This window comes from Pteropus medius, unplaced genomic scaffold (assembly GCF_902729225.1).
Source record: "Pteropus medius unplaced genomic scaffold, Ma_sr-lr_union100, whole genome shotgun sequence".
In the NCBI taxonomy this organism is placed as follows: domain Eukaryota; kingdom Metazoa; phylum Chordata; class Mammalia; order Chiroptera; family Pteropodidae; genus Pteropus; species Pteropus medius.
In genome coordinates this window covers 24,964,432-24,974,668 of record NW_024342467.1, presented here as the reverse complement: position 1 = coordinate 24,974,668, position 10,237 = coordinate 24,964,432, and positions in this window count along the sequence as shown.

The window sequence follows — 10,237 nt, the reverse complement described above, 5'->3', positions numbered from 1 at the left end:
ACAGAAATGGGGGGGTCGAATGGAGTATACATCACTCAACAACTCTCTACGGATATTAATTTCAAACAGATATTATTTACTGTTAAGGAGGAGTGAACGTTCCATGAACATATCTACCGGTATATCGAGAACCGGAACCAGCGTGCAGAGAATCCCATCGTGGAAATCAGAAATGATACCCATTTACATAACTCGCATGGAATATAAAGCACCCTACAGAGTTCTGAAGCCTGAACACATGGTCACCTCGATTTTCTGTTATTAAGAAACGCCGATTACACATAAGGGAACAGTCAAGATGGCCTTGCTCCTGAGAAAAACGAGGGTGGATGGCATCGTGGAAACCATCGTATGTAAAATTCCCATTAAGTCTGCACATTTGTGTATTTTAAGCAGTCTGCAAATCTGCCACTATGTATGAGAGTCTCCTTTGCAAGTTCAATAATCTAACTCTTCATTTCCCATTGCTGTCTTCCCTGCGATTGCTCTAATGGATCTGCGAGCTTCAACGACAGGACAAACTCTGTTGTTTTTAAAGTACCTGAGCCCATGCCTGGCAGAAAATACTTCTGTGTATCAGGTAGCAAAACGGCTTTCCCAGCTGTACGATGACTAGGAGGGGCCTTCAGGTGGAGACAGAATGACCCAGAAATCTCACACCCATTACCTTTTTCTGATGATAAAATTATTATCAGCAAAGCTAAAAGGAAGAAGTTATCAATTCGTACAAGTTGACAGTTTTTGCTTCCAGAGATCGTTATTCTTTAACGAGAATCTACTAAAGCCCCACGGGTCAACATGGTGACGTTTTAGGGCATGGACGGTGATCGCCTCAGTGATGGCCAAACGTCTCTCTGTGCGAAGAGGAAAAAGCACCATAAAGGAACTTTCGGGAAAGGAGCACCTCCTTCTCGCTACTCCTCTTCTGCCCCTGGGCTGGATTGTGAGAGACTTAAGCATCCAGCATGGACCCAAGCTGCAAATTCAACTTTAAAGACTATAATCTGCTCAACTTTTACCGAGAGGAAAACCGGTCTTCAATACAATTCAGTCATGTATTTGATGAAAAGTTCCATCTGGAAGAAATAAGTCGACGCTAGCCTACTTCCGATATTGCCCACACATTTGAAATGACTGCTCCCTGAATAATTTCGGGGAAGGTGAGTGTCCGATGGCAGCAAGTCAGTATTTGACATAAAATTGGGTTGATATATAAGTATTACAGATACACATTTCTATTAGGCAGTACTCTGAAAAAAGGTCTCATCCAGCCGACAGCAGTTCAGCAATTCGGCTCCTGCACTTCCAATACGAACTGCATCGCGCGTTACAGATGGGCTTGGAAAGTCCCCAGACCGTTTGGCACATTACTGCAATCCCTTGCAAAACGGGAAAATCAATCGTACCCGGCTTCGCAGCAGCAGCAGTGGAGAGAGATCAGTTCAGCGCAGTGGCCGCCGTTATCGACTGTGTTGATGATATGGATGGACTACTGCTCCCTCTCATAGAAATATGGGTTGTGATGATCCTCATGGCTCAGCAAAGATGGGGATTTTTTCCCAGATGGAGGAGATATGAAGACCCGCCGTTTTTGAGTACTTTAGGACAGGCTGCTGAGGACAGTGCTGGTGGAGACGCCGGAACGGGAGGGAAGAGACGTGGATTTGACGACAAGAGCGCCGCATCCGGTGATGTGTTTTCTTGCATTTTTGTTCCTTTCCATGTGAACTTTCCATCTCGGATCATCTACTTTCTGCAAGAAAAACTGTTTAGTGTTTCCTTTAGGTCTGCGGGTCACACTTTTTTTTTTTCTTTTTCCAGAAATATTTTTTCTAGCCTCATTTTGGAAATATATTTGTGATGGGCTTGACTTCTAGATTGATAGTTTTTTCTCCATTGTCTTCTGGGTTTGTTCGTTTAAAATTGGGATGTCAATCTTCTTTCTAGCCTTTCTTAGAGGTAAATTAAATCTCTGTCTGTCTGTCTGTCTGTCTGTCTGTCTGTCTCTCTCTCTCTCTCTCTCTCACATCTGTATTTTCCGCTGCTCCTTGGTGTGGATTTACTTTGTTTGTCTGGCCTTAAGTTTGCTGCGCTGGCCTTCTGGAAGCCGTGACTGAATATTTCCCCTTACTTTCAGAAAGTTTTCGGCCCTCGAATTTCTAAATGTTGCGTCTGCGTGCATTGCATCCCCCTCTCCTTCTGGGACTCTAAGTGGGTAATTTTGTTCCCTTGCCCTACAGACTCTACATTGCATACCATCCACAAAGTTTTTAATACCAATTACTTGCTTTTAGTTTTATATTTTTATTTAGGTCATTTCTAGGATTCTATTTTTTTCCCAAGTGCCTCAGTATTGTCTTTAATTGTCCTTACTGCTACAGAGCTTACTTCCCCTCAACTTCATTGAGGAATAATTGACAAATACAATTGTATATATTTAAAGTGTACAGTGTGATGATTTGATATTCATCTAGACTGGCAGGGCCAGATTACCAGTCAGGTGATTTTAAATTAATCCATGGGTTCCTGTGATTAACTTCCAGTGTGTGGGGCAGAAGGGTGGGGGATGAAAAAATCATCACATCTGCTCGCCACAGCTTTCGAGTATGTAATACTGTAGTATTAATGATAGTCACCATGCTGCACATTAGATCCTCGGGACTTATTTTTATGACTGGAAGTGTTTACTGTTTGACCTTAATCTCCCCATTTCCTCATCCTCCCTGCCAGCCCCTGGCAACCAACATTCTGGTCTGTTTCTATAAAGTTAGGGTTTTTTAAATTATTATTATTGATTTCACATATAAGTGATACCATACAGTATTTGTCATTCTCTGTCCGGCTTATTTTACTTAGTATAATGCCCTCCAGTTTCGTCCATGTTGCTGCAAACAGAAGCATTTTCTTCTTACTTATGGCTGAACAATCTTCCATCGTATGTATACATCACGTCTTCTTTATTCATTCATCCATTAACGGATACCTAGGTTGTTTCTATACCTTGGCTGCTGTGAATAATGTGACAAGGAACATGAGAGTGTGGATATCTCCTCAAGATACTGGTTTTCTTTCTTTCGGGTATGTACCCAGGCTGCCGTGTCTATGTTACCTTAAAATATCGAAGGCGATGATGTGTCGGTATCGTCATCTCTCCAACATTTTCGGAGATATGTCTTTTCTTATTCCTTCCCCCAGCGATAACCAAACCTCTTTCCTGTGATACCAGAGTTACTGGTCTGATGGGTCCTCCTCTATGCTCATCAATTTATACTCAGTGCAGAGCTTTACATTTCTGAGAATATTTGTTTCATATGCTCAGCTTTTGCTTCCATTCCTTGCTACAATCTTTTAATAGTGAAAACTTCAAAGCTCTTATCAGTTTCAACAGTTATCACAGATCTATCTGTAGAGTACTCCATTTAAGTGTTTAGCCTTCATTTTGAGGGTAAATAATAATTTGTAATTCTTTTTTAAGGATTCGGCCGGTCCACTTCATAATCTGACATCTTTAGAAAAACATTATCACTTAGTTTTTCTGAATATCTTATCTGGATTTTTCTTCTTCTTCTTCTTCTTCTTCTTCTTCTTCTTTATGGCTGTGCTATTTCTTTATTTCTGGCTAGCTATTTCTTCAGCTGCTGTATTTATTTCTTATTTCTTCTTTATTTGCTCCTCATATCTCATCCTCATCATCTCTATTCTCCTCTCATGGCTGTCCTCCTCCTCATCCTTCTTCTTCTTCTCTCATAACTCCTTCATTTATATATATCTCCTCCTTTATTGTGTATCATCATATATTGGCTGTGCTCTCATCCTCCTTTGTCATCATCATATCATCCTCCTCCTCTTCCTCCTCTTCCTCTTCTTCCTCTATCCTACTTCATTTCTATCCTACTTCTATCAGTTTAGGGGGAAGGACTGAAAGGCCAAGTCTCCTGTGAAAGTTGATGTTATCATCTTGACTCTAAGGTTTAGCACCATGACTAATGTCTGCGTCTGATGGCTTCGATATTGGGTGTTCCTTCCAGTGGCTCTGTTTTCATTCTCCATTGCTTACGCTGGCTTTATTAATGCAATCTTGTCTGGTAATTTTTGATTGTGTACAGGGCATTGTCTTTCCAGAATTATTTATAGAAATAATATGCGGTGTAAGATGTGTTTAGTTTTTGAAACAGAGCCTTTCCAATTGCCTTTGCTGATGCCTTAATATTAGTAATTGGAAGTTAACTCGCCAAATTTCATTTGAAGGATTAAAATAATTTCAAATTAATTTATGATCCCAGTGATCACGTATCTACTTCAGGTGACATTTCTCCTCCAGTACAAGTCTTTAAAATCACGGCTCAAAGTAAGGACTGTTCGCCAGGATCCCCTCTTTGTAGTCCTGGACTCCAGTTCCCAATCTCTGAGCCCTGTGAGGCCGTCCACACCACCCACAGCTTCTCAGCTCCCCGTCAGCCCCCGCAATCAAGCCAAGAGTAAAGGTGCTCCATTTAGTTAAGGAACAGACTTTCCGAAGTCACTTCCTAGCTTCACTTAGTGACTCTTCCCCATCCAAATGATCTCTACAATATTACCTATTTATCAATTGCATATTTACTTTTAAAATATTTTGACCAGTTTTTTTTCTAGTTTCCTCAATGGAAGGGTTGCTTTGGTTTGTTTAGTCTGATATTATCAGCAAGGCAAGTAACCCTAAAAATGCCTCTGACTACATTTATGACTTTGAAAATGCCACTCACCTTTAAGAATGAAAGAGACTAGGTAGTATTTGTTTACGACTGAAGTCACATTTTCTTTTTAATCTGGAATAAAACGCAAACGTGGCCTTTAATAAGTAAACATGAGCTTCCCATAGAAACATATCTTACGGAGTTTGGTCTTCTCTGAGGGTCAGCTTTGATGGCTGTCCTTCGCCAACGCAGTGTTCTTTTCTGGGGCAGGTGCACAGAGTGGGATGATGTACTTCCAGCATCTTAGAGAACGGCTCATTTTATAAAGACTAACGTTTTTAAGAAATAGTGTGATATTAATTGTGAGGGAAATGGACCTATCACGAGATAAGTACATCTGTCCCTAACAAAATAAATGCTTTCATTAATTATCTCCAGATGGGAGGGTTATTGTAGTTTAGGCTTTCTCCTCTCTGAATTATTTTGCGTGGCACAAATTTTATTTTACAATAAAAGTGGGCTTCTTATAAATTATCTTAGAATTTTAAAAATATTACTTGTCAGAAAACAGCAAAGATAAGATCTTTTCCTTTTTCTAATGTGCAGTTTGAAATTTCTCTGCTTGTACATTTCTTCAGACATTTCCAATTTTAATCAAGGAGAAATGGAAATTAAAGCAAACTGTATTTTTTAATTTCAGGAAGCACTTTCGAAGGAACAGTCGCTCTGGGTTAAACGGTGTTTGTAACCCTGAGCCGTTACATACATACCACACAGTGACTTGGCTTGGTGGCCCTTCACTTTAAAGATCTGCAGCTTTATGCTGCTTGTGCCAAAGTACTTAGGAGATGTTCGCATTTGTTATGGCTATTAATTGATTGATCATCTGACATGATTAACCTGATATTGACCTAACTACCCATTAGCACATAAGAAACCCCGTTAAGAAATAATTGATGAAATTAAATGTTTTCAGAATCTTAGGACTCAAGATCCATTTGTTTCATGGTTTAATAATTTTTGGTAATATCAAAAGAATGGCCCGACAACACTGTTGCACGCTTTGGCGGCGTCATTGTCAACGTCACTGAGTTTTCGAGTATTTATTTCTTTTTTCTACCGGTAGGTTGAATTTGATCATTTATTGTGTACTCTGGGAACTTTGGGTTTATGTAGATGTTCTAGATAACAGAATCTTTTTTTTTTTTAAATAAACAACTTACTATTTTTTTCTATTAATTTTATAGAAATGAAGGTTATTAAACACATTTTCAGGTAAGTACATTCACTACCAGTTCACCTGTACCACAAGAGAGTCCAAGAAAGGTTATTTAGGTTGAAATAAAATTATATAAAATGGCAACTTATAGCCTCAAAGAGGAAAGGAGAACATCAGAAATAGTAAATATCTGGCTAAATGTAAAAGACTATTTTCCTCTTAATCTTTTGGAATACATATGACTGATATATGTAGTGACTATTGCATAAATAATGGGAATAATAGTAAATAGACTTACGCAGATATAAGGTTTTTATATTTTATGGAAAATGGTACAATATTAACTCTAAGTAAACCAGAAAGTAGAGAATGTATAGGCTAATCCCTACAGGGACCAGCATAAAGTAATATAATGGGGTGATAGCTAAAAGCCAAGAGATTAATGAAATGGAATTTTAAAGAATCTACAAACGGTGAATACAAAGACTTTACGACTTAGATTTTCACTCTTGAGTAGATGTTTTAAATGGCCCATTCGCATGCTCCAGATGCACGCACAGAATGCCACGATAGTTAAAAGGAAGGGAAAAAACACAAACGTCCATCGGAAGTAGAGCATGGTGTGTGCAAACAATCGAATACCATAGGGCAGCGTCAATAAAGAGATGACAGTTACATGCACAAATGCGGATGATTCTTAGAGTCGTCATTCTGCATGGAAAAAAAAAACAAAGAATAAAAGAATATAGAGAATATGACTCAAGTTATCGTAGAACACAAAGACAGAAAGATCAAACATGCTGTTAAGGGAAGTGCATGTCGTTGCTAAAAATCCTTTTACAAAGGAAACCAAGTTCGGGAAGGCGGTTTACCTGTGCAGAGGTGGAGGCCATGACTGGGCGGTGACACTGTGGGGTTTTGGGGTGCTGGTGGTGGTTTAATGGGTACTCATTTTATATTATTCATAATTCACTACGATTGTATTTTGCTCAGCTTTCCGTCTGTGCATTATCGGTTACGCTGCAATGCCTGAAGTGTCTGAAGGTGTCACTTGCCCTCCAGTCTGCTAGAGCCAAGGCCTGTATGTCACCACTGCACAACGCAAAGTCTAGGAGAAAGTAATATAACCTTAGAATTAATAAGAACGATGATAACCACACAATATAATGATAACGACGATGAGATCTGGCATTTGCTGACATCTTAGGACCTACTCTTGATCAAAATATCTACCGTGGGGCTGCAATTTCAGATCAGCCCTCTGAGAAGTTGGATGGCATTAGCAATTTTGACTTCTCCCAGTCTTACATTGCTCAGCAGGCCACGCGGCGCAGCGCGTAGAAGCAAGGATGCTGCTTAGTGGATCAGGACGGGAAGAGAGACCGACATGCCGAGCGCACCCCACAGCTCGGCCTCGTGCTGGGGTTCACCTGGTCCGCTCACAGCCTCACCCTCGCAAGTGCCCGTGTGTGCGTGCGACCAAAAAATTTAAAGACATACAACAAAATGCGACACATTTAGTGCACGTCGTTTCACAAATGCTAAGCCAAAAAATTCTCAATTTAGTAATGAGTAATAGAAAGAATCACTTATTGACTTCAAGTTTTGTAATGGCCCTATGCTTTCGGCGTTGATTCATTTTGATGGTTTGACAAAATTATGTTAACTTTATATCAATTTGGGAATGGTTTGATTTCAATAGAATTCATATTTTTAAGTTATTTACTAGATATCGATTTATCTTTAGTATATTTTTGAAAGACATTTTATCTCTTGGACCGATAACTAAACGATTTCTACCGCAGAGATTCTAGAAGTTTGAGAATGAGTAAGCGAGTTTTTTTCCTCTTTTTCTTCTTTCTCTCCTCATAAACCATAGTGATCTGTGCGTAAATAAATAAAACGTGTAATTAATTCAAATGCATCTTTACTGGAGCGTAGATTGCAGACTGATGTTAGGGGCGATTAAGGAAGAGAGTGTGACCAACTGTCTCTTTGTCAATGTTGTGTTAAATAAGATTATGACTGCATTTGACTGTTATCACTTCCTACAGCGACTTGGTCTCCTATGCTCATTAAATGCTTCTAAAGATCTCAGCATTGACATGGAAAATCAATATAGCTTTTCTTACTGAAAGTGTATATTCTTCCTGAATCCACTTGGTCACCTATTATCAGTAATTTTCTTGGTAAATAACTTTAAAGTCTTTTTCTTTATATAATGTCCTCTCCGTCAAATATATAAATATAGTTATTTTTTTTCCTAGAGGAATGCTGAACATATCCGATTTAATTTTTAAATTAGCATACTGCGTCTAGTTAAATACTGAAATTGACATTTTCTAACATAATTAATTAGCCACATAATTGGAGCTTTGTTTTGACCTCTGGTGCTTTACTTTTCTCGATATAAATACAGGATATCTTTAAAAGTATACTTAAAACTTTTTGTTGCACCCTTTTTTTTTTTTTAGCAATTTTACTATATCTTAAAACCTGGGAAAAGTCACCTCTGCACACCTCTGCACACCGCGCCGGAGGGGACAGATGACACGCAACCTTACTGGACACCGTGGGGCCAGAACGTAACAACAGCAGGAAGACGCCCGTGCAAAGGGCACACCAGCCGCCGTCGTCCACACTCAGACACGCATTGTCTCCTCCCTCCGTGAACAGGTGCGCTCCGTTTTCTCCCGACCTCCTCTGCTTAAAGCTTTAGTTATATTGCCAGACACAATTTAAATAATTTTTTGCATGATATCATTTTTTTCAGGAACATTTCGTTGTTAAAAATAAAAGGCAGAGAAGTGATGTCAACAGTAAAAATACTTCTTGCTCTCCCTCTCTCCCTCCTTCTTTCTTCCTCTTCTTTCCTCCCCTCCCCCTCCTCCTCCTTCCTTCCTTCCTTCCTATCCTTCCTTCCTTCCTTCCTTCCTATTCCTTCCTTCCTTCCAGCTGTTCCTTCCTTCCTTCCTTCCATTCCTTCTTCCCTCTTGCATTGAATTATCTTTTTCCTAAAACCATAGATTTCTGCAGATGGCTCGCTGAATATTTGCATAAACTATGCCTATGTAGTAGGAAATTAAAGGGAAAAAAAATGACTGCTTGACAACAGTACATGTTCTGTTCGCATGTGGCTGTTTCAGTGCAAATATAATGGATAAAAGTATAAAAATTTCAAATCACGAATTGTACTGGATTAACGTGGTTAGTACAGCAAACTCTAGACCAGAGAGCACACTTTGACTCCAACAGACTTGACTTTGAACACTGGTTATATCATCACTCAGTAGCTGAGTAAAACCACAATGGGACACCATTACCAACACCGGAAAATAGCTAAAATTGAAAAGACTACAGATACTTAATAGACGAAGACACAGGAGTCCCTATACGCCAGCGGTGGGAGCACAGATTTCTATGGTCGCTTTAGTGGAAAAGAGTGTATCCTTGCTATGAAAGATAAACGTAGTATGCCCTATGGCTCAGATGTACATTCGAACAAAGTGCATGCACCTATTCACGAAGACCCGTACAAAATCATTTGCAGTAGCATTATTTGCAATGGTATAAAGCAAGAAACAACCCAAGTGTTTACCAACAGTAGAGTGAGTGAACAAATTCGAATACCTTCATGCAACTGAGCACTTAAAAAGCAAAGGCAATGAGCACACAACAACCCGTGCAGCAAGATGTCGAACGAGAGAAGGCACAAAGAAAATATAAATTATACGCTTCTATTTAAATAATTATCAGCTAGAAACACAACTAACTTATGGTGCTCACGGTAGGATGGGGGAACTTTTAGAGGAGATGGAAGAAGCAGTGATTATGAAGAGACATGAAGCGGATGCTGGATGCCGGAGGTATTGAATTTTGGGGTATGGTTGCAACCTGTGATGCTCCACTTGAATAGAAAGTGTTAAAAAAATTAGCACAACATCATCTTTCTGTCTCCCGAACCGCACTGTCTGGGGCCCCACTGCCATCCTGCATCCCACGAGCACAGTCCTCACGGAGAGCCCTTTGCCTCTTTCCTGCATCGGACTGACCGTTTTATGGATCCCAATGTTCCTTTCTTCGATTTCTTCTCTCATTTTGTCAGCAGATACGTCCACACCTTTGTCAAAAACTGTGCGAGAGAAATCAATAGTTTGAGACTTTAAATATCTGAAAATATTTTACCATTATACTCTTTAATAATTTGGCTAGGGATATAATTCTAGGTTGAATATGATGTTCCTTCAGATCTTCAAGGAGTAATTCTATCATCTTCTTGCTTCTGGTGTTGCTTTCAAATTTGTCCCATGAAAGGTTCCACCTCTCTCTCTCTCTCTCTCTCTCT